Genomic DNA, 25394 nt, shown 5'->3' with positions numbered 1-25394 from the left:
AAAAAAAACCTTATTGGCATTAGCCTAGAATCGATAAATGGAGAAAACTGTATCAAATATTTATATCCCCCGTATAACTACAAGGCAGGAGCTATTCTAAAAGAATTTTTGGGGTATAATAAATAATTAAATAAGGGATCGCCTAGTACCGGTACACTTTGTGGACAACACAAAGATTTACACAACATATAACATATAAATGTGCACAATGATGCGCTAGAATGCGTCTTACTCTGCAATAGTGTATTCAACAGTCTTTGTATGTTCCCAATAGCAGGGGTTAAAAATCGGTTATCAACCGATTGACTGGATTCCCTGACAGCAACGCTAGACGTCTGCAGCGCGCTGTGAGGAAGTCTGGCGGCAGACATCTCTATCTTCGCCTAAAAGGCTTGCACCATCGGAGGCCCTCCGAGACACTCGGACCCGCTTCGGAGGAGGTAAGAACCTGACCACTGCCTCACTCCATACGGAACAGTCAATACTGTGTACATAAGGGCACAGTCTTGTCTAATCCTGTCGCTGAGGATCTTCTTTGATCAATTAACGGACAACCCCTAATCTCTTGGATCATAGCACAGAGTGCACACACGGACCAAGCTCTTTTCATTGGGATATATAAAGAGTTCATTTTTTAACCCCTGCTATTGGGAACATACAAAGACTGTTCAATACACTATTGCAGATAGAGTAAGACGCATTCTAGCGCTTCATTGTGCACATTTATATGTTATATGTTGTGTAAATCTTTGTGTTGTCCACAAAGTGTACCGGTACTAGGCGATCCCTTATTTCATTATTTATTATACCCCAGAAATTCTTTTAGAATATCTCCTCCCTTGTAGTTATACGGAGAATATAAATATTTGGTACAGTTTTCTCCATTTATCTAGGCTAATGCCAGTAATGTTTTTTTAATACATCAAAAAATAAAACCCTTTCATTTGTAATATTCAGTCTCTTTATTCTTTCTTATTTCGGGTTAAGTGCAGGAAGCAATTTTTTCTTGTTCTTGTCACTAAAGGAGGGCTGATGTAATACAGCCATGCCCCCAGCTGCATACCCCATATAGGCTACCGTTGTCACTAAGAGAGCGCAGTATCACCAACTTCTCTGTTTTCCATGATGCACAACACCCTATTTTGGGGGCACACCTTCAGTGCAGCAGACCCCAATTTCCCTTTACTAGAAGTTAGGAGGGTTGCTAACAGAGAGACTGAGCCAAGGGGGAACTACCTCTAAAGCTGGGTACACACTGGGATGATGGTCATTCATTACAACATCGGAACAAATGCCCGTCAGTCCAGATTGCTCATACACACTGCAGCGATGTTAATGAAGGACGGAACAACTGTGTTATTCCCTTCATTAGCATAAACATGGACACTAGAGATATCACTAGCAACTGTGGGAGCGCACGTATTGGGAATACACACTGCCCGATATGCTCCATTCTGAGTGATTTGCTGTCTGATCTGGTGGATGAAAGCTGCATATCACTCAGTGTGTTCCCAGCTTACTGTAAGTCCACATGTCAGACCTCTCCTGTCTTTATCAAGAATTATTTATATAACACACTTGACACATTCACAAAATAAAAAGTGGAGTCCCTGATTGTATATTGTAGTGATACATGTTCCCTTACTTATGAAACACTTGCTGCATTCAGGCCCTCAGAGTGACTCCACATGTGATCAACAAGTGTTTTCTTCTTAATAAAACACTTGCTGCATTCAGAACATGTAAATGGTTTCTCTCCTGTGTGACTCCTCTGATGTATAACAAGAGATACCTTATGGGATAAACACTTGCTGCATTCAGAACATGTAAATGGTTTCTCTCCTGTGTGAATCCTCTGATGTCTAATAAGATTTATCTTATGGGAAAAACACTTGCTGCATTCAGAACATGTAAATGGTTTCTCTCCTGTGTGATTCCTCTGATGTATAACAAGATCTGCCTTCCGGGAAAAACACTTGCTGCATTCAGAACATTTAAATGGTTTCTCTCCTGTGTGAATCCTCTGATGTATAACAAGATCTGCCTTCCGGGAAAAACACTTGCTGCATTCAGAACATGTAAATGGTTTCTCTCCTGTGTGATTCCTCTGATGTATAACAAGATCTGCCTTCCGGGAAAAACACTTGCTGCATTCAGAACATTTAAATGGTTTCTCTCCTGTGTGATTCCTCTGATGTATAACAAAATCTGCCTTATGGGAAAAACACTTGCTGCATTCAGAACATGTAAATGGTTTCTCTCCTGTGTGACTCCTCTGATGTATGATAAGTTTTGATTTACATGTAAAGCTTCTGTCACACTCAGAGCACAGATGTGGTCTCTCTCCTGTGTGAATCCTCTGATGTCTAACAAGCACTGCCTTATGGGAAAAACACTTGCTGCATTCAGAACATGTAAATGGTTTCTCTCCTGTGTGAATCCTCTGATGTGTGATAAGCTGTGATTTATATGAAAAGCTTCTGTCACACTCAGAACACAGATGTGGTTTCTCTCCTGTGAGACTCATCATGAATTAGATGAGAAAAAAAATTAGTGGTTTAATGTTTTTCTATCCAGATAATGAGAATAGCTTTTGTGAATCCCCAGAGGTGTAAGAAGAAATGACGTCTGTAGTTGGCTTTATCAGAGAACAATGTCCCTTTCCTCAATGTCTTCTATTACTGTTAGTGGGAATCCTTCTCAGCTGTCCTGAAAGAAAGTTATGTAAGAGCATAAAGGTTACTGGGGTAACTACATTAATGGTAGAAATATTATATTGTATAAGGAACATTGGGGGTCATTCCGAGTTGATCGCTCATTGTTGTTTTTTCGCAACGGAGCGATCAATCGCTAACGCGCATGCGCATTGTCCGCAGTGCGACTACGCTAAGTAAATTTGCTATGCAGTTAGGATTTTTACTCACAGATTTTTCTTCGTTCTGGAGATCGTAATGTGATTGACAGGAAGTGGGTGTTACTGGGCGGAAACTGCCCGTTTTATGGCTGTGTGCGGACAAACGCTACCGTTTCTGGGAAAAACGCGGGAGTGGCTGGAGAAACGGAGGAGTGTCTGGGCGAACGCTGGGTGTGTTTATGATGTCAAACCAGGAACGACAAGCACTGAACTGATCGCAGATGCCGAGTAAGTCTGGAGTTACTCAGAAACTGCTAAGAGGTGTGTAATCACAATTTTGAGAATCTTTCGTTCGCAATTTTAAGAAGCTAAGATTCACTCCCAGTAGGCGGTGGCTTAGCGTGTGTAATGCTGCTAAAAGCAGCTTGCGAGCGATCAACTCGGAATGAGGGCCATGATGTATATTTCTATACAATAACAAATATCACCAAGTCACTGATCATTGTTTTTATATTTATGTTGTGAAATTGCTTTATCCCCATTTCCAGTCAGATGTGCAGCACAGAGACCTCTACCCTCCGGCAGCAGGCACCAATACTTACTATAATACACACATGGGTTATAAAGGTTTCTTTGAAAATTGTATAATCCTCATCCTCTGACCTCAGAATGTGCAGATCATACATTACTCACCCCCTGCACTGACCATAGATGGGTAACACATGCTACCAATCCTGTCACACCTACTGTCAGCTGATGCACCAGGATGTCACCATTCCCTGCACACACCATGGGAATGGGGGTAATGTGACCATGTCACAGTCTCTCAGCTCAGTGTGATGTGTGCAGAGGAATCAGGATTCATTGTCACCTGAGACACCATCTTATAAAGGATAAATAGGAAATGTCTATAAAAGAGATGTTGGTAGGTTTGGTGCTAGGAAATAGGGAAGATCAGAAAAGTTAAAGAAAGTTATAGTAAAAGAAAAGTAATGAGTCTCCAGCCATCGGGATTCATGGTTAGGGGACGGCTCTTTGGAATCCTCCAGTTCCAAATCCTCTCCGCAGCAGTTGTTAATGTTATGCCCCCCTAATAGTGCCCTAGTTTGTTTTCTGGACCATAGCAGTGCCTCAGTTATTGCTGTGCTCCATAGTAGTGCACTGGTTCCATTACTTGACATTGTAGTACTTTGTACTATGCAACACTGTACCCCCAATTCACATTGATATAGTGTCGTCTCCACCGGCCGCTCTACCGCTCCGCTGTAGCCTCCCTCCGCATCACTGCAGGATCCAGAGGGCTGCCGGATTCCGCAAAGTTTGCTCGTGGCCGAGCGGCATGGGTGGGGGCTCAGTGGCAAATGTAGGATTTCTAGAGAGGGGTTTCCAAATGCAGTCCACAATCTCCCACTGTGTGGAACATTTGAGCTAGAGCAGGAGTCTGGGGGTGCGGTGGAGCCTGGTAACGACCCTGGACATTGGTCTTTTTATACACTGGATACCGTATGGAATACAGTATTAATATTCAAGATTATATATGGTCTCTAATATAGGCTGTTTCATACATTTAAATAACATAAAAAAGATGTCAGGAAAAAGTTAAACATACCATAGTAAATAAATACTCAAAAATAATAGAACCACTACTCACCTTTCTAAGCACACATTCTCCCACCTCATGGTAAGGCTCCTGTCACATCTTCCTGGTAGCTACTCTCTGGTCCATTGCACTGACTGAGGACTCAGATCCACACACAGAGCAAACTATATAGAAGAAGCTGCTACCATTGGGCATGTGAAGCAGCTCTCCTCTGTCCCTTAAACTGCATGATGTGGTGGAATTTAACTTGCCAAGAGGGAGGGGGTTTCTGGGCAACCAGAAACTCTCCCTGCATCTACCAATGCGGCTGTCAAATGAGGTTGCCCGTACTCCTCCATTCTGGAGGGGGTGGTAGCTACCATTTCTCATACGTCCTAGAGAATGCTGGGGATTCCAAAAGGACCATGGGGTATAAACAGATCCGCAGGAGCTTGGGCACACTATAAATACTTAAACTGGGTGTGAACTGGCTCCTCCCTCTATGCCCCTCCTCCAGACCTTAGTTAGACTTTGTGCCCAGGAGTGATGGGTCACACACTAGGGGAGCTCTACTGAGTTTCTCTGAAAGACTTTATTGTTATGTTGTTTATTTTCAGGAAGACCTGCTGGCTGCAGGCTCCCTGTAGCGTGGGAGTGAGGGGAGAGAAGCAGGACCTACTTCTGTGAGTTTCAAGGCTCTGCTTCTTGGCTACTGGACACCATTAGCTCCAAAGGGTTCGATCACTTGGTGCGCCTAGCTGCTTGTTCCCGGAGCCGCGCCGTCACCCCCCTCACAGAAGCCAGAAGAAAGAAGTCGGGTGAGTATTGGAAGAAAAGAAGAATTCAGACGGCAGAAGACTTCAGTAACGGAGGTACAGTGGTAGTGCTGCGCTCCATGCTCCCACACACCAACGCACTTACAGGGTGCAGGGCGCTGGGGGGGGGAGCGCCCTGGCAGCATGTTACTAGTCTTCTTAAGGTACTCTGGCAGATAAAAGCATTCGGTGCCCACCACCACTCATACGGGTGCAGGGAGCGGGGGGGGGGGGGAGCGCCCTGGGCAGCGAGTAGACAGACCCCGGCAGGCGTCTTATAGTGCCATTATTACCTGTCGGCCGCCATTATTTCTCCGCCGCCGGCTCTTACGGATGCAGGGCGCTGGGAGGGGAGTGCCCTGAGCAGTCTTTTTACTGTATAGTTAAGGCTCTCTGGCGGTGCCGTGGCTCTGTATCCCGGGCGCCCGCCAGCAAGCGCCCTGAGCAGCATAATTCTGATTGTTTTTACTTATGCTGGCGGTGCCGGGGCTCCGTGTCCCCGGACCCCCGCCAGCGTGTGGTAGCACACTGTGCACCATTTTCTCACCGCTGCCGGCTCCATGGGTGCGGGGCGCTAGGGGGGAAAAATCCCGGGCGGGGGAACATACCCGGACACCGGGTGTTTTCACCCCGCCAGGGCACCTCAGCGGGACGCTGCACTCCGTCGTTCCCACACACCAACGCTTTCCGTGGGTGCGGGGCACGGGGGGGGGGGGGGGACGCCCTGGGCTGTATTTTTGTGCAAAAAGGTGTATATGCAGGGGGTTAATCCCTGTATATATGCCCCTGCTCAGTTTAAAGCTATATGGGTATATATATTTGAGAGGGTAAGCACGCCGGGCAGGGGCGGAGCTTAGCCCTCATTGAACCAGCGCCATTTTCCTCAGATCCCGCCAGGGCGGAGTGGGGGGGGCACAGTGTTTTAATTGCTATGTGGTTGTCATATGGCATTATGTTTTATAATGGACGCGTAGTCACTCTTATATTACATAAATTCACTGTTTCCCGTTTTGTACCCACTATTGGTTTGTCGACATATGTCGGCAGGTCTGAGGACTTTGTCATAGGCTGCTGTGGGGATAACTGTCGGCTTCGCCGGCGTATGGCGGTACTTGTTTAAAAAATTAAGGGGGGGGATTGTCATCAAAATTGTAGTTGTATGCCTCCCTCAGAATCCTCGGGGTTCCGTGAGTATTGTTATCATTTTTTACCCACTTACTATTCATTGATGTCGACATTTTACTAAGTTTCTGTCGACCATAACGTTCCTGGTAGATCCATATCGGGGGCATGTCAGTACATGGTCACGCACATTTGCAACACATTACTGTCACTAGGGACCTGACAGGTCTGGACAATCCACTTGCGTATGGGTTATATCTATATATGTATGTATGTAGATATAGGTTAGATATGCAGGGGGTTAATCCCTGTATATATGCCCCTGCTCAGTTTAAAGCTATATGGGTATATATATTTGAGAGGGTAAGCACGCCGGGGAGGGGCGGAGCTTAGCCCTCATTGAACCAGCGCCATTTTCCTCAGATCCCGCCAGGGCGGAGGGGGGGGGGGGGGCACAGTGTTTTAATTGCTATGTGGTTGTCATATGGCATTATGTTTTATAATGGACGCGTAGTCACTCTTATATTACATAAATTCACTGTTTCCCGTTTTGTACCCACTATTGGTTTGTCGACATATGTCGGCAGGTCTGAGGACTTTGTCATAGGCTGCTGTGGGGATAACTGTCGGCTTCGCCGGCGTATGGCGGTACTTGTTTAAAAAATTAAGGGGGGGGATTGTCATCAAAATTGTAGTTGTATGCCTCCCTCAGAATCCTCGGGGTTCCGTGAGTATTGTTATAATTTTTTACCCACTTACTATTCATTGATGTCGACATTTTACTAAGTTTCTGTCGACCATAACGTTCCTGGTAGATCCATATCGGGGGCATGTCAGTACATGGTCACGCACATTTGCAACACATTACTGTCACTAGGGACCTGACAGGTCTGGACAATCCACTTGCGTATGGGTTATATCTATATATGTATGTATGTAGATATAGGTTAGATATGCAGGGTTAGGATATATGTGGTTTTTTGTGTGTATTACTTGATGTATATCCATGAATGCTGAAATAATGGTATTCTTATTATGTGCTGGTCGCTCTCTTGATTAAGCTCTAGATTGGCTGTGACGAGTTGGTTTCGATCATCTCAAGGAGTCCGAATATTATTCTCTTCACAACGCGGAGAGAAAATTATGACAGTCAACTCCTGGTCGACGCAGAGCCCGGTCGCAAAGGATCATACGCAGGCAGAGAAGTGAAAATTTATTTCTATACTTTGACCTTATTTGCAATGTATGCACTTGAGGGAGTGTTGTAGTCGGGTAGGCATCCGATAGAATTATCCTACCCAGAGTGAGTAAGGCTTGCCTATGTTTATTTTTCCTTATAACAGTACAGCAGGCTGCCACGTGACAGCAGGTGGTGTGACTGAAAAAATGCGGAGAAGGTCTCCGGGAGATGCTGATGGGAGGTATACTGCTGTTTGGTGTGGCCTCGCTTCAGTCAATCTAGGCGGTATCCGCTGGTAAGTCTAAATTTGTGAGTTAACCTCCTTCACAACAGTTGGTGATGCTTTCTTTTGTGGGATGCAGTCGTTTTAACCGGTTCGATACCGTTCTTTTTTCCTCTGCTGCGCAAACAGTGAAAGGTGAGAAGGTAAGAGTTCAGCAGCCTTGTTAGGTTCGCAGAAGTGGACGTAGTTTTCTGTTTCCACTACATACACCACTTGTCGCTGAGTCCACTCCGGTGACCACTTGTCTACTAATTTTCAGTTAGTCCAGGAATAGACTAGGACCTGTGAGTTATTCATAGAAGCCAAAAGGGAACATTCTGATCTATGGTTGTTTTCCCTTACTGTTTTTCTAATAGATTTTGCCTTTGCCCTATGGAAGGAGAGGTAACACGCGATGCCATATGGAGGTGCGTCACGTTCAATACATTGTCTGGTTGTCCCTGTAAAAAGGTGCATATCGTTGTTTATCTCTGACTGTTCTTCGACGCAGGGATTGACCTGTGGTTCCCAACGACGCAGAGGTCAGAAGTGGATTTCAGAGTAGATACTGACCGGTTAAGGTTCGGTGATTTTCCCGTGGAAAGAGGTCTGAGGATCCAGAGTTGGATCGGTTTTGCGGTGACACCTCATCAATAGGTTCCATTAATAAGACAGATGGTTGCGGCACAAGAGGCCTTTTTCGGTGAACAGGTCTAATACCAGAGTGGTTTTCATGGGACCAGTTGGTAATGTGGTCCGGGGCTCACCTCCGCATGCACCGGAATATAATCAAAACGGCCAGGACATCGCTCCTGTGGTGTCTGCTCGGTTCTTTTTTTTTAGAGGAAAGAAGTTTAGGGATCCAGGTTTAGATCCTGGTGTCCGTGCATATAGATCTCCGAAGCTGGGGAGCAGTCCTTTGCAAGGGACGTATTTCCAGAGGATGAGGTCAAGTTGGGAAACTTGTCTGCTGTAGGCTTTCTTGAATTAAGAGCTATTTTTGACGAATGTATTCTTCGTGTTCTGCCGTGTTAATTCTGCCAGAAGACTTGTCAGCAATGGCGTAAATAAGCCGCTAAGGCAGAACAAGGAATAAGCGGAAATGGCAGAAGATGTACAGTTTGCAGTTGAGTGGGAAGTCTGGTAGACGCTGTGTTAGCAGTCTGCGTTCCGGTGGTAAACGACAGAGAAATAGATTTCCTTTGCGGACACGATATCCAGCCGGGAAGAATACTGTCATCATCGAGAAGCTTTCCCAGACGTGACAAGTCTTTGTGGAGTGTCGCCATTGGACATGTTGGCGTCTCGCCTCAACGAGAGGCCTCGAGGAGATTGTTCCAGGTTAAGGTACACTCAGGATATAGCAGCGGACATCCTTGTGACACCGTGGGTGTTTTTAGTCGGTCTAGGTGGCCTCTCCGCTTTCACTTTTCTGACAGTGGGAAGCGTAAGATGATCGAAGGTTCTGATGATCCTCTGAAATCCAGGCTAACCAGCGAGGGTTGGCTATGTAGTTTTTCATGGTTTACTCATAGAAAATTACTGCCCTCTTCCTTTACGTGAGGTAATGTTACAACAAGGTCGGGGCGTGTATCAGGACTTACTGCGGCTGCGTCTAACAGCGGGGCGGTTGAATGTCGTATCCTAAGCCGAATGGGTGTTCCCAGTGAAGTTGTTTCTTCAATTCTTTGGGCTAGGAAAGAACTGACAGCACAGCATTACCACCTTTGTTGGAGTAATTATGTGTCTTGGTGTGTATGGAGGACTTTCAGCTAGGTCGTGCTTATCCATACTTTACAAGCCGATGTGGAAGCAAGCCTAATAAGTTTCTTTACGAAATTTCACTTTTGGAAAGGGGTCAGGCTATTGACTTTGACGTCCGCAAGGCGGGTGTCGGAAGTGGTGGTTTTGTCTCACAAGAGCCTTGCTTGATCTTTCAGGTGGATAGTGAGGAATTGAGTACTCGGTTGGTAGTTCTACCAAGAGTGGTTTCTGGGGTTCGCAGAAATCGGACTATTTTGATGCCGGGGGTTACTTAGGCATTAGCTGGTTCAAATTCCCTTGATCTAGCAAGGAATTTGAGTATGTAGGTCATCAATTTGGCTCAGTTTGGAGAAACAGAGGCCCTGTTTGTCTGGTAAGTTCCCAGCTTACTTTGGGAGACTGCGTTATGCAGTTTGTTACATGCTGAATCTGTGATGCGGTTTGGCATGTTCGTTATACGGCTGCTTTTGCCGTCACCGAAGTCGGTGGAGGTTCCTTCTTTGGGAAGATGGGCTTTTCTTGGGCATTTATGTCGCATTGAGTTCACCAATGAATGCCCAAACAGCATAGGCTGTAATTTTAAAGATAACTAAGTAGTGTTATCCAGGATATTTTATGATAATTGTGTGGTGTAATTTATGTGAATTAAAACTTTTAACCTAAGTTACTGCACTATGTTCTATGTTTCTCTTTCCTTTTCCGGTCTATTGGACTAAAGAGAAAGAGACTATAAGAATACGATCGATTCTGATCTCCATACAGCGCTGACTCAGTGGTATCCTATATGTTTGTAAATGTCTGTGTGATTTGAGGGCGGAGGAACCTCGTTAGTGATACCCGAATTAGCAGCTGTAGACAGCGCACTGATATCCAACCAACTCTTGTTACTTTTCTTGGGCGAATGCCCAAGGAGTCTCGGCGGTTCAACTTTGCCGAGCGGATTCTTGGTTGGGGTCAAACGCTTTTGCGATGCTCTACAAGTTTGATACCCTGCTTTTTGGGGACCTTATGTTTGCTCATTTGGAGCTGCAGAAGCGTCCGCACTCTCCTGCCCGTTTTGGAGCTTTGGTATAAACCCCATGGTCCTTTTGGAATCCCCAGCATCCTCTAGGACGTATGAGAAAATAGGATTTTGGTACCTACCGGTAAATCCTTTTCTCTTAGTCCGTAGAGGATGCTGGGCGCCCGTCCCAGTGCATACGGTGTCGGCAGTTTTTGTTTTTGGTTACACCCTGGTGGTGTGTCTTCTTTGTCTGGCGATTGCTACCGTTGTTCATGACATAGCATGCGGGGTTGTATTTTTATTTCTGTGGACACACAGGTTGTGTTACATATTCTCTCAGCATGTGGCTGTGTTTTATTCATGCCGTTGGCTGGTATTCTACTGAATGCCACGTTCTACGGTGTGTTTGAAGTGTGAGCTGGTAGGACACTCAACGTGTTTATAACAATAAATTCTTTTCTTGAAATTGTCAATCTCTCATGGGCACAGTTTTCTAACTGAGGTCTGGAGGAGGGGCATAGAGGGAGGAGCCAGTTCACACCCAGTTTAAGTGTTTAGAGTGTGCCCAAGCTCCTTGCGGATACATCTATACCCCATGGTCCTTTTGGAATCCCCAGCATCTTTGGACTAAGAGAAAAGGATTTACTGGTAGGTACCAAAATCCTATTTTTCCCCACTTAGGCGGTGGGAATGTGGGACAAGGTTGAATGTCATCATGGTGGGCTGTTGCGGGAGGTTATCCATCCCCCCTCCAAGATGGAGGAGGGGAGTTTGCAGTCATTGTCTCACTTTGGTGTCAGGGAGAAATGTTGGGCACCCCCCTCCATACTTGGCTGTCCTCGAGAGACGATTGTGAAGACAGGTTAATTTTGGCCTACTGATGATGTGTTGTCACCATTGAACTCCTCAATAGGAGAGAAACTATAAGATTAGACATTTGTTGCACATGTAAAGATGAGGAGCCAGAGGAGCCCAAGCTACCATCTCTGATATTATGACCAAACACCACCAGGTCAGTCAAAATTTGGCTGACTGCAGGGGTGGGCATATGGGGCATCCCGTGCCCTCGCACTGTAAGCTTGCTCGCAGCTGTTGCATCCAAAGTCACGGTCTGGGGACACTCCAGTCGGCGTGCAGATCAACGCCACTGCAGGCTGGGTCAGGTGGCGGGGGAATTTCTCCACTGGTCCTCCCATCCCCGTGGCTGGTCCCTCCCTGGGCTTAATATTTGGCCAGAAGCCCCGCTCTCCGGGCTTAATAGTTGGAGGGGGGTGCTCCTTCCCCTGGGCTTAACAGTCAGGAAATGCATGCTGGACAGCGGGGCTGCTAGCACGTGCAGAGTCCTGGCCCGGGGACTTGGCCGGGAACACTCCGGCATGCGGGTCAGTGGTGACACTGACTGGTTAGTGCCACAGGAAGGTCTCTCCCCTTGTCCTCCCATGCCCCATGGTTGATCCCTTCCTGGGCATAATATTCGGCTGGAGCCCCTGCTCTCCGGGCATAATAGCCAGAGGGGTTGCTCCTTCCCCTGGGCTTAACAGTCGGGATTTCACGCCGGACGGTGGGGCAATGGCGGAGGCAGATACTGGATTTTTTCCTCCCAGTTTTTTTTTTCTTAGGAGTGGGGGTTAGAAGGTCCTCTTTTTTTGTGTGTGTGTTAATTTTTTTATATTGTTTGGGGGGGGTGGGGGGGAAGGTAGTTTTTATTTTCCCCCATGAGCTGGACACACCTGATGCCAGCCTGTGTGTTTTTACCCAATTTAAAAAAATGTAAAATCTTTTGTTGGGGGAGTTTTTGTTTTTTACGCAGGTGTTGCAGCAGCGGATGGGGATACTTTTAGATTGTAAGCTCACAAGAGCTGGGACTTTTCCTCATGTGCCTTTCCTTTTCTTACTTACATTATCTCCATACTCCCTTTCATGGCACCTAGCCCTGGGTTTTCCATACCTGTCCTATATTGTCTTGTACTGTAAGTGCTGTTTTCTTGTTTGCTCATTTGATTATGTACTGGGTAATGGGCGCTGCGCCATAATAATAATAATAATAATAATAATAATAATAAATACTTCTCGACAATCCCGGCGCTGTCACAGATATTTTTCCCATACTAGTTTTTGGAGGGTCTATATGTTTGTTTGTGTGTATTTTTGTGTGTGTTGTTTATATTTTGTTTTTTTGAGGGGGAAGCGGGTGAGGTGTCTTTTTCTTGCCCCAGGTACTGCAGTGGCGGATGGGGATACTGGATAAACCCCACTACTGGCCAAGATATTTTTCCCATACTGTTTATTTTGGGGTTTGTTTTTGTGTTTATTGTGTGTGTTTTTGTTGGGGGGGGGGTTATTTTGGTTTTATGTATGTTTTTTTTTACCCCCTTGTGCTGCTGCAGTGGATGGGAATATTGGACAACCCAGCTGCATGTTTATTTTATTTTATTTTTCCTTTTTTTTTAACTTTGCAGGCAAAAGCACATAGTATGACACACTCCCCGAAGTCCATGGTTTGTCTCCCACCCCCAGAAGTTCCACGTTATATATCTCACTCCCAGAAGTCCTCCGTTTGTTTTCCATTCCTGGAAGTCCTTGGCTTGTTTCTTCAAGACAATGAACGCGGACGGGGCAGACAGTAAAACAGATGGCAGTGATGAATACTATCTCCCTGACTTATCTGAGCAGTTCAGATAACAGCAGCTGGGAAGAGACATCTTGTCACGGGAGATAGGCGTGGGAAGAAGCTGAGGCTTCCTCCACAGATGGCGGCCTGAACCGATGGACGCTTCACGGTGTGTCAGTCCAGGTTTCTCTAACGTCCTAGTGGATGCTGGGAACTCCGTAAGGACCATGGGGAATAGCGAGCTCCGAAGGAGGCTGGGCACTCTAGAAAGAATTATGACTACCTGGTGTGCACTGGCTCCTCCCTCTATGACCCTCCTCCAAGCCTCAGTTAGATTTTGTGCCCGGCCGAGGTTGGATGCACACTAGGGGCTCTCCTGAGCCTTTAGAGAGAAAGTATAGAAATTAGGTTTTTTATTTTCAGTGAGACCTGCTGGCAACAGGCTCACTGCAGCGAGGGACTAAGGGGAGAAGAAGCGAACCTACCTGCTTGCAGCCAGCTTGGGCTTCTTAGGCTACTGGACACCATTAGCTCCAGAGGGTTCGACCGCAGGCCCAGTCCTTGGTGTTCGGTCCCGAAGCCGCGCCGCCGTCCCTCTTACAGAGCCAGAAGCAAGAAGAGGTCCGGAAAATCGGCGGCAGAAAACATCAGTCTTCACCAAGGTAGCGTACAGCACTGCAGCTGTGCGCCATTGCTCCTCATACACACTTCACACTCCGGTCACTGAGGGTGCAGGGCGCTGGGGGGGGCGCCCTGAGAAGCAATAATAACACCTTGGCTGGCAAAAATACCACAATATATAGCCCCAGAGGCTATATATGTGGAAAATACCCCTGCCAGAATATAGGAGAAAGCGGGAGAATAGTCTGCGGAAAAGGGGCGGACCTATCTCCCTCAGCACAATGGCGCCATTTCACCCTCAAAGCTCCGCTGGAAGGAAGCTCCCTGACTCTCCCCTGCAGTCTACACTACAGAAAAGGGTAAAAAAGAGAGGGGGGGCACTAAATTTAGGCGCAGTATACAGTATAGAAAAAGCAGCTATAGGGGACATAACTCAGTTAGTCCCTGCATTATATAGCGCTCTGGTGTGTGCTGGCATACTCTAACTCTGTCCCCCCAAAGGGCTTTTGTGGGTCCTGTCCTCTGTGTCAAAGTCAAAAATATTACATAGAGAGAACATACAAACTGCACACATTTAAGTCGCTATACTTGCAAATATGCGCAGCGAGCACAGCAATATATGTTAACACACGCATTTACACGGACATGGCACAGAGATGGATTCGACACTTATTTCATACAGTACATAATTATAATAATATCAAGCACCAGACATCATGGAGATTTAAAATTACCTAATGAATTAATGTCATGAATGTGTATTATTGGAACGAAACCAGATACACCTGTCATGTTTACTATTAAAACTAGCAGATTGGTGTGTAGATTAATTTGATACTTGTTGTGAAGTTGTGGGACATTGCAGCAGATAGTATATGTATAAAAGCTAAAATCACTTTGTTAGAACAATGAATGATACAGTGAACAGGGAACTGAAGCCAACCCTTTTAGCAGTTTTCAGGGCTGAACCTGATCAGCATATACAAAGAGAATAGTGACTGAATCGTGCAGGAGAGACCCCTCCCCCAGGAACTAGTCACACAAGAAAGTAGTTCCTGGCTAGAGAAGAGGTCAGGGTTCAGTTGCTTGTGGTCTCAGAGGACAGTTGTACTGTAGCTACACACAGCTACTTAGCACCCAGAAGCATGGCTGGTTCATCACCAGGCTCCTTACAAAGGCTAAGTATCATAATCTCAATATCTCATGAAATGATTGGCATAGAATAGTTAAATATGAGTTTGTGGTAAAGTAGTTGTGAAATGATTGGTATAGAATAGTTAGTTTGGAGATACAAATGGCTTAAGGTTAATGATGCTGGTGCAGTTATGTGATTGTTGGGTGTTTGTGTTGATACTCTATGAAATCTGTAATGAATTGGAACAGTAGACAATCTGTAGCATAGCATCTCTGGTATACATTTGTGGATGGTGATTTATAACAGATTGTAGTGGTTTTATATAGTGCATCTTGCTGAAATATAGCAAAGGCTTGTAGCAATGGCAGGCTGATACTTGTGGTTACCTGGTGATCTGGTCTTGTGATGGTTCATATAGCATAGCCAGCATACCATATGCTCTGGTTATTGAGATACTGAGTTGGTTTAAAATTGTGAAATGTAATTAGATGGCTTGGAATTGTAATATCAGCACATATGCATTATGTTGAAGCTTATATGGTGTAGCAAAGAATGCCATGTGTTTGGACTTGCAAATCCAAAATGGCTGCTAGCATTCCCTTTTAAATCATATGTTACAGACTTTGGAATCATGGGAGTTTTTCCCAAAATGGAGTCTAGCTTCTGTCCCATGCCGTATTTTAGGGACCATTGTGTTGTTGCTGTATGTGTTGTGTACATAGGGACAGCCAGCCAGGGTGAGCAAAAGTTTCTCAACACAAAGGTTCTCAACATTGACTAACTGCGCAGCGATCGCTTCCACATGTGTCTTTATTGTTTTTATAAGCCATTCTTTCTCTCTCTCTCTCTCTCTCTCTTTCCCCTTAAAAGTACTTGTGTCTTTACTGTATTTTATGTGTAGTAACTTGGTTAGATATTCTATGTTATTTTGGTAGTGTATAACTTGTACTGTGTATTCTTTTGCAAAGTGAACGTTCATTCTCTCCTTAAAGGCATTAGAACCTTAGACCGGTATTTGATTGATTATTATATTGCTAAAGGGTTCTCAGAGCATCACAGCCGCTCATACAGCTTTTAAGCTAACAAGGTTACATTGCATTACATCTACACATTATCACTGCACAAAGGTTTACATTATAAGTACATTCCTTAAGGTATAGTTATTCTAGTTTAATTCTGTAAGTATCTGCGACGCCTGTGTTCACACCCTGTGCACAGCGTCTGCTACGCTAAGGGATTACCCTTGCGGTACCTTTTGCGCCAATTGCGTACTGTGTCTCCTAATCTTTTAAAGTGTTTTAAATAGGATAAACATATAGGCTTTGTCATCTGTTAGAGCATTCCCAGTGTGTGTGCGGTGTGTCGGTACGGCTGTGTCGACATGTTTGATGAGGATAATGATGTGGAGGCGGAGCAGATGCCTTTAGAAGGGATGTCACCCCCGGCGGGGCAGACACCTGAGTGGATGAGCCTATGGAAAGAAATGAGTGCACGTATAGACTCCTTACATAAGAAATTTGACGACATGCCAAATGTGGGACAGCCGACTTCTCAGCTCGTGCCTGTCCAGGCGTCTCAAAGGTCATCAGGGGCTCTGAAACGCCCGCTACCTCAGACCGCAGACGCAGATGTCGACACGGATACTGACACCAGTGTCGACGACGATGAGTCTAACCTGATGCCCACTAAGGCCATTCACTGCATGATTGAGGCAATGAAAGAGGTGTTACACATTTCTGAGATAAATACAGGTACCACTAAAAAGGGTATTATGTTTGGGGAGAAAAAACTACCCGTAGTTTTTCCCCCATCAGAGGAATTAAATGAAGTGTGTGAGAAAGCGTGGGCTTTCCCTGATAAAAAATTGGTAATTCCTAAGAAGGTACTAATGGCGTTCCCTTTCCCTCCAGAGGATAGGTCACGTTGGGAAACACCCCCTAGGGTGGATAAAGCGCTCACACGTTTGTCTAAAAAGGTGGCACTACCGTCTCCGGATACGGCCGCCCTCAAGGAACCTGCTGATAGAAAGCAGGAGGCGATCCTGAAGTCTGTATACACACACTCAGGCTTTATACTTAGGCCTGCTATTGCGTCAGCATGGATGTGCAGTGCTGCCGCTGCGTGGTCAGATAAACTGTCAGAGAATATTGACACACTAGACAGAGACACGATCCTGTTAACCATAGACCATATCAAAGACTCAGTCTTATATATGAGAAATGCACAGAGGGAAATCTGCCGGCTGGCATCAAAAGTAAGTGCATTGTCCATTTCTGCTAGGAGAGGCTTATGGACTCGCCAGTGGACAGGAGATGCAGATTCTAAAAGGCACATGGAAATATTGCCTTATAAGGGTGAGGAATTATTTGGGGATGGTCTCTCGGACCTAGTTTCCACAGCAACATCTGGGAAGTCAGCATTTTTACCCCATGTCCCCTCACAGCCTAAGAAGGCGCCGTTTTATCAGGTTCAGTCCTTTCGGACCCAGAAAAACAAGCGTGGAAAAGGCGGGTCTTTTCTGTCCAGAGGCAGAGGTAGGGGAAAAAGGCTGCAACAAACAGCAGATTCCCAGGAACAAAAGTCCTCCCCCGCTTCTTCTTCCAAGTCCGCTGCATGACGGTGGGGCTCCACAGGTGGAGCCAGGTACGGTCGGGGGCGGCCTCAAGAATTTCAGCGATCAGTGGGCTCGCTCACAGGTGGATCCCTGGATCCTTCAAATAGTATCTCAAGGGTACAAACTGGAATTCGAGGCGTCTCCACCCGACCGGTTCCTAAAATCTGCCTTGCCGATTGCTCCCTCAGACAGGGAGGCGGTGCTAGCGGCAATTCACAAGCTGTATTCCCAGCAGGTGATAATCAAGGTACCCCTACTTTAACAAGGCCGGGGTTACTATTCCACACTATTTGTGGTGCCGAAACCGGACGGTTCGGTGAGACCCATTCTAAATTTGAAATCCTTGAACACATTCATAAAAAAATTCAAGTTCAAGATGGAATCGCTTAGGGCGGTTGTTGCAAGCCTGGACAAGGGGGATTACATGGTATCCCTGGACATCAAGGATGCTTACCTGCATGTCCCCATTTACCATCCTCACCAGGAGTACCTCAGATTTGTGGTACAGGATTGCCATTACCAATTCCAGACGCTGCCATTTGGACTGTCCACGGCACCGAGGGTATTTACCAAGGTTATGGCGGAAATGATGATACTCCTTCGAAAAAAGGGAGTTTTAATTATCCCGTACTTGGACGATCTCCTAATAAAGGCGAGGTCCAAGGAACAGTTGTTGGTGGGAGTAGCACTATCTCAGGAAGTGCTGCACCAGCACGGCTGGATTCTGAATATCCCAAAGTCACAGCTGGTTCCGACGACACGTCTACTGTTCCTGGGTATGATTCTGGATACAGTCCAGAAAAAAGTGTTTCTCCCGGAGGAGAAAGCCAGGGAGTTGTCATCTCTAGTCAGAGACCTCCTGGAACCAAAACAGGTATCGGTGCATCACTGCACGCGAGTCCTGGGAAAGATGGTAGCTTCTTACGAAGCAATTCCCTTCGGCAGGTTCCATGCCAGAATCTTTCAGTGGGACCTGTTGGACAAATGGTCCGGATCGCATCTTCAGATGCATCGCTTAATAACCCTGTCTCCAAGAACCAGGGTGTCTCTACTGTGGTGGCTGCAGAGTGTCCTTCTTCTAGAGGGCCGCAGGTTCGGCATACAGGACTGGGTCCTGGTGACCACGGATGCCAGCCTTCGAGGCTGGGGGGCAGTCACACGTGGAAGAAACTTCCAAGGACTATGGTCGAGTCAGGAGACTTCCCTTCACATAAATATTCTGGAACTAAGGGCCATTTACAATGCCCTAAGTCAAGCAAAATCCCTGCTCCTACACCAGCCGGTGCTGATCCAGTCATACAACATCACGGCAGTCGCCCATGCAAATCGACATGGCGGCACAAGAAGCAGGATGGCAATGGCAGAAGCCACAAGAATTCTCCGATGGGCGGAGAATCATGTACTAGCACTGTCAGCAGTGTTCATTCCGGGAGTGGACAACTGGGAAGCAGACTTCCTCAGCAGACACGACCTCCACCCGGGAGAGTGGGGACTTCATCCAGAAGTCTTCCAGATGCTGGTAAACCGTTGGGAAAAACCACAGGTGGACATGATGGCGTCCCGCCTCAACAAAAAGTTAAAAAGATATTGCGCCAGGTCAAGGGACCCTCAGGCGATAGCTGTGGACGCTCTAGTGACACCGTGGGTGTACCAGTCGGTTTATGTGTTCCCTCCTCTGCCTCTCATACCAAAGGTATTGAGAATAATAAGAAAGCGAGGAGTAAACACAATTCTCGTGGTTCTGGATTGGCCAAGACGAGCGTGGTACCCGGAACTTCAAGAGATGATCTCAGAGGACCCGTGGCCTCTGCCGCTCAGACAAGACCTGCTACAGCAGGGGCCCTGTCTGTTCCAAGACTTACCGAGGCTGCGTTTGCGGCATGGCGGTTGAACGCCGGATCCTGAAGGAAAAGGGCATTCCGGAGGAAGTCATTCCTACGCTTATTAAAGCCAGGAAAGATGTTACGGCAAATCATTATCACCGCATATGGCGGAAATATGTTGCATAGTGCGAGGCCGAAAAGGCCCCAACAGAGGAATTTCAACTAGGTCGATTTCTGCATTTCCTGCAAGCAGGAGTGAATATGGGCCCTAAAACTAGGCTCCATTAAAGTACAGATTTCGGCTCTGTCGATTTTCTTTCAAAAAGAACTAGCTTCAGTACCTGAAGTTCAGACATTTGTGAAAGGAGTGCTGCATATTCAGCCCCCGTTTGTGCCTCCTGTGGCACCTTGGGATCTCAACGTGGTGTTGAGTTTCTTAAAATCACATTGGTTTGAGCCACTAAAAACCGTGGATCTGAAATATCTCACGTGGAAAGTGGTCATGTTATTGGCCTTGGCTTCAGCCAGGCGAGTGTCAGAGTTGGCGGCTTTATCATGTAAAAGCCCTTATCTGATTTTCCATATGGATAGGGCAGAATTGAGGACTCGTCCCGAGTTTCTCCCTAAGGTGGTGTCAGCGTTTCACCTGAACCAGCCTATTGTGGTGCCTGCGGCTACAAGGGATTTGGAGGACTCCAAGTTGCTAGACGTTGTCAGGGCCCTGAAAATATATGTTTCCAGGACGGCTGGAGTCAGAAAATCTGACTCGCTGTTTATCCTGTATGCACCCAACAAGCTGGGTGCTCCTGCTTCTAAGCAGACTATTGCTCGCTGGATTTGTAGTACAATTCAGCTTGCACATTCTGTGGCAGGCCTGCCACAGCCAAAATCTGTAAATGCCCATTCCACAAGGAAGGTGGGCTCATCTTGGGCGGCCGCCCGAGGGGTCTCGGCTTTACAACTTTGCTGAGCTGCTACTTGGTCAGGGGCAAACACGTTTGCAAAATTTTACAAATTTGATACCCTGGCTGAGGAGGACCTGGAGTTCTCTCATTCGGTGCTGCAGAGTCACCCGCACTCTCCCGCCCGTTTGGGAGCTTTGGTATAATCCCCATGGTCCTTACGGAGTTCCCAGCATCCACTAGGACGTTAGAGAAAATAAGAATTTACTCACCGGTAATTCTATTTCTCGTAGTCCGTAGTGGATGCTGGGCGCCCATCCCAAGTGCGGATTGTCTGCAATACTTGTACATAGTTATTGTTAACTAAAGGGTTATTGTTGAGCCTTCTGTTGAGAGGCTCTGTTGTTTTCATGCTGTAAAACTGGATATAGTATCACGAGTTGTACGGTGTGATGGGTGTGGCTGGTATGAGTCTTACCCGGGATTCAAAATCCTTCCTTATTATGTCAGCTCGTCCGGGCACAGTGTCCTAACTGAGGCTTGGAGGAGGGTCATAGTGGGAGGAGCCAGTGCACACCAGGTAGTCATAATTCTTTCTAGAGTGCCCAGCCTCCTTCGGAGCCCGCTATTCCCCATGGTCCTTACGGAGTTCCCAGCATCCACTACGGACTACGAGAAATAGAATTACCGGTGAGTAAATTCTTATTTTTTACCCGAAAAGGGGATGGTTCCAGAACATATAACAAGAAAAACTTCTGCTATGGTGTGAGAGGACATACTCCAAAATTGCGAGGCACATGGAAGCCGTCCACCGCAGTGAGCCGGAGGTAGCAAGGGCACTAAGCTTTGATAAGAACTCCAGGGAAAGGTCAGTGCAGCTGGACATGATTCGCCACCGGGGGACCTTTGCACATAATATCAGTGTTCTCTGCAAGGGTAACGTTGTCCTACTACCTTGCAAGCAGCCGGCCAAAGCAGCAGCTCCCCAAGCTTTCATGCACTGTGCACACTGTGAAGGTCTGTTTTCCAGACGACACCTGTGGTGACATGTGAAGAGCTGCCCTCACCAAAAAAGGGATGGCCACCCCAAACTCTGTAGAACCAGGGTCCAGTTCATGTGTGTCCACTTTCACCACACCCATTGTGCCAGGTGTTGGAACCAGCCTGTGGAAGTTGTTGAGCCAAACTATTTACAATTATGTAGTACCCGTGATCAAGGAAGACAGCTGCATCATGCAGTTCGGGCAGCACCCCACAACCGGCTGGGGTCTGATGTCGGCAAGCACGAGTACATCTGCCAGAAGCTCCAAGAGGCTGGTCGGCTCCTGCTGCATGCGATGAACGTCACTCCATTGCGGAGCATGGAAGGTTTCATTCAATCACCCAACTTCTTCCAAATGGTGCATGCCATTAGGAGCCTGGCTGGCTACAATGACAAGACCAACACCTATAAGGTCCACTCTCTGGCCCTGAAGGTGGGCCACAGTTTGCAAAAGATTTCTGCAATGGTCAAGTGCCAGGCACTGATGGAGGACAGTGCCCTGACAGTGGAGAGCTTCAGGAAACTATGAGGCGAGGTGTCAGCTTTTCATATCAACCAACCTATTGTGGTGCCAGTGGCTACTGCCACCTCGATTACTTCAATGTCCCTGAATGTTGTGAGGGCTTTGAAAATATATGTGAAGCGAACTGCTCATCACAGGAAGTCGGACTCAATATTTGTCCTTTATGATCCCAACAAGATTGGGTGTCCTGCTTCTAAGCAGACAATTTCTCGCTGGATCAGGCTTACTATCCAGCATGCTTATTCTATGGCAGGTTTGGCAAATCCAAAATTTGTTCAGGCACACTCTACACGTAAGGTGGGTACTTCCTGGGCTGCTGCCTGGGGTGTCTCGGCTATTTAGCGTTGCCGAGCGGCTACTTGGTCAGGGTTGAACATGTTTGCTAAGTTCTACAAGTTCGATACGTTGACCAAACTTAAGGTCCTCAGAGGCCAATCTGTTCTGCAGGAACCTCAGCACTCTTCCTCCTGTACTGGGTGCTTTGGTACATCCCCATGGTACTAAATGGACCCCAGCATCCTCTAAGACGTAAGAGAAAATAGGATTTTAATTACCTACCGGTGAATCCTTTTTTCGTAGTCCATAGAGGATGCTGGGCACCCGCCCAGTGCTTCGTATTCCTGCATTGTTACGTTTGTTGGTTCAACCGTTGCTGATTAGTTTCCAAGTTGGTTAGCTTGGCTTTCCTTTTTTGTTATGTGTGAGCTGGTGTGAATCTCACCACTATCTGGGTATTTCCTTCTCTCGAAGTATGTCCGTCTCCTCGGGCACAGTTTCTAGACTGTCTGGTAGGAGGGGCATAGAGTGAGGAGCCAGCCCACACTATTGAACTCTTAAAGTGCCAGTTGCTCCCAAAGGACCCATCTATAGCCCATGGTACTAAATGGATTCCAGCATCGTCTAGGACATAAGAGAAAATGGAATGCCCCACTCCTCCTATGCTTCATTGATGATGTGAAGCGATTGAACTTGTACCTCCTTGACTGGCAGCGGGAGTACACTGATGGGTTGTCTGCCCACCCTTCTGCAAAGCAGTGGTCAATGCTGACCAAGGTCACCTTCACACAGCTGATCCTCTTCAACCACAGGAGGGAAGGTGAGGTTTCCAAGATATGTGTATCCTCATATGAATCATGGCAGACAGACTGCTTGCAGAGCAATGTGGCCCAGGCCCTCTTGGAGATGGAGAAGGCTCTTTGTCACCACTTCACCCATATTGAGATACCTGGGAAAAGAGGCAGGAAGTTTCCTGTCCGGTTATCCCCATGCATGAAAAAAGCTCCTGACTGAGAAGATGGCAGAGTGTGGTGTCACCACTGACAATTGCTACATGTTTGCCAGGCCAGCCGCCTTATCACAATTCAGAGGATCTGACTGGATTCATCTCTATGCCCGGGAGTGTGGGGCCAAGCATCCCAAAGCACTGTCCTCCACCCGCCTACGGAAGCATGTGGGCACCCTTTTCTAGGGTCCTTAACCTAAGCGACGATTTTCTCGGGCATGACATCCGGGTGCACTGGCAGTATTACTGTCATCCAGAAGGTACCCTGCAGCTGGCCAAGTTAAGTAAGCTCTTCGTTGCCCTGGAGCAATGGGGAATGGTTGAATTCAGGAGCCGCAGTCTGGAGGAGATCTCCATCGATCCAGATGGTAAGTATAACTTGACAGGTGGCTCCAGGGACTGATACTGTAAGTTGGCTGGTATGACAGGGTTCACTGTCCATCTCTATTTCCAGAACCAATCCTGGTGGCAAGTTGTGACTCTGGGGATGAGCCAGAGAGGCAAGCCAGTGAGAAGACAGTGGTGCACACTGAGAAAGAAGCAAACAGTATGGCAGTGGAGGGAGCCACTCCTAAAGGTGGGTGCAACCTTCCATACCGGTTGGTGAAGGGTGGCCTTGGCTTGTGATGGCTTTGCAGGGTGACTGACCTTTCCTCACCCACATAGGTGACAGCAGAGGTGCTAAGAGGAAACCATGGACCCCAGCGGAAGTCAGAGCCGTTGAAAGACACAGTATGCGATTCATCCACTCCTGCAAGGTTCCGGGCATGAAGGATTGTGATGCATGCCTAAGGGCTGAAACCCAAGCGCTGAAGGCTTGGAACTGGCTTTCAGTTAAATTCTACATAATGAACTGAATAACTGCGATTATAAGAAAGAGCATGAACTAAATAAATAAAAAATAAGTAAACAAAGAAACACATGCATACTGTACATACATATATAAATCAATCAATACATAATAAAATGTGGGTGCCATTGCACCCGGTGGCCACCTGGGGGGAGGGTGTCACACATAAATTGATCCATATGTTATGTCCCCATGGTCCCTTTCCAGGCCGCACATGCCCCCACCCTCTGTCCCCTTGCACAGGCTCCAAGCTAGGTAAGGAAAATGGTATCCCCATGAGGGATGTTCCAGACATAGGTCCCGATGAGGTCACAAAAACAAGTGTGAGTGTATCAACAGTTGGACATGGATCTCGTCCAGGTTTCTTTGAAGTCAGGAATGAACTGCTGCCATGTTGATTAGTAGCACTTACTAGATGCCGCTAAGAATGCTGTTTATACCCAGGGATAAGCCTCCTGATGCTGAACAAGGTGGCCAGGCAATAGTCTGGGGGTCTGGGGAAATGCTGCACCATTTTTGATTGTCAGAACAGCAGAATATTTATGTGGTCATTATACATGGGTGCAGCGGTATGTACTGTACATGTGGGCATTATACACGGGTGCAGCGGTATATACATGAGGGCATTATATACGGGTGCAGCGGTATATTCATGTGGGCATTATACACAGGCGCAGCAGTACATACATGTGGGCATTATACACAGCAGTATATGGGAATTTGGTAAGCTTTGATTAGGGATGTGCAGAATACAAAGAAGATATTTATAATATATTATCTGTACTTTTCCTATACTTCACATAGTGAATGCTCTGGCATATACTGGAGTATGCTATGGCAAGAGAAAACAAGATTTATGGTAAGAACTTACCGTTGTTATATCTCTTTCTGCGAGGTACACTGGGCTCCACAAGGATTAACATCGGGGTGTAGAGTAGGATCTTGATCCGAGGCACCAACAGGCTGAAAGCTTTAGACTGTCCCCAAGACGCACAGCGCCACCTCCTCTATAACCCCGTCTCCATGCCAGTGAGCTCAGTTTCGTTAACCAGCCCAATACAGTAGCAGGTACTAGAGACAACAACCGCTCGTAGCCAATTACACCACACACTCACCGCAGGAGAGGGTGTCAGCGGCTATGCCAATACCAACCCAAAAAAGCTAAGTGCATCAGGATGGGCGCCTTGTGGAGTCCAGTGTACCTTACAGAAAGATTTAACAAGGGTAAGTTCTAACCATAAATCTCGTTTTCTGCTGCAGGGTACACTGGGCTCCACAAGGATTAACATCGGGGATGTCCAAAAGCAGATCCTTATGGAAGGGGACGCACTGAAGCGGACACAGGAACCTGGCGTCCAAAGGAAGCATCCTGGGAAGTGACAGTATCAAAGGCATAGAATCTAATGAACGTG

The 25394-nt window shown here is 46.8% G+C and overlaps 1 pseudogene; it reads right to left on the bottom strand.

Annotated features, from left to right (window-relative positions):
- Positions 1–982: 982 nt before the first annotated feature.
- LOC134936104 (zinc finger protein 268-like) overlaps positions 983–25394 on the bottom strand; it is a 97057-nt pseudogene continuing 72645 nt past the window's right edge.

The sequence above is a fragment of the Pseudophryne corroboree genome, chromosome 6, assembly GCF_028390025.1.
Source record: "Pseudophryne corroboree isolate aPseCor3 chromosome 6, aPseCor3.hap2, whole genome shotgun sequence".
Taxonomy (NCBI): domain Eukaryota; kingdom Metazoa; phylum Chordata; class Amphibia; order Anura; family Myobatrachidae; genus Pseudophryne; species Pseudophryne corroboree.
This window is presented reverse-complemented; position numbering and strand designations above follow the sequence as displayed.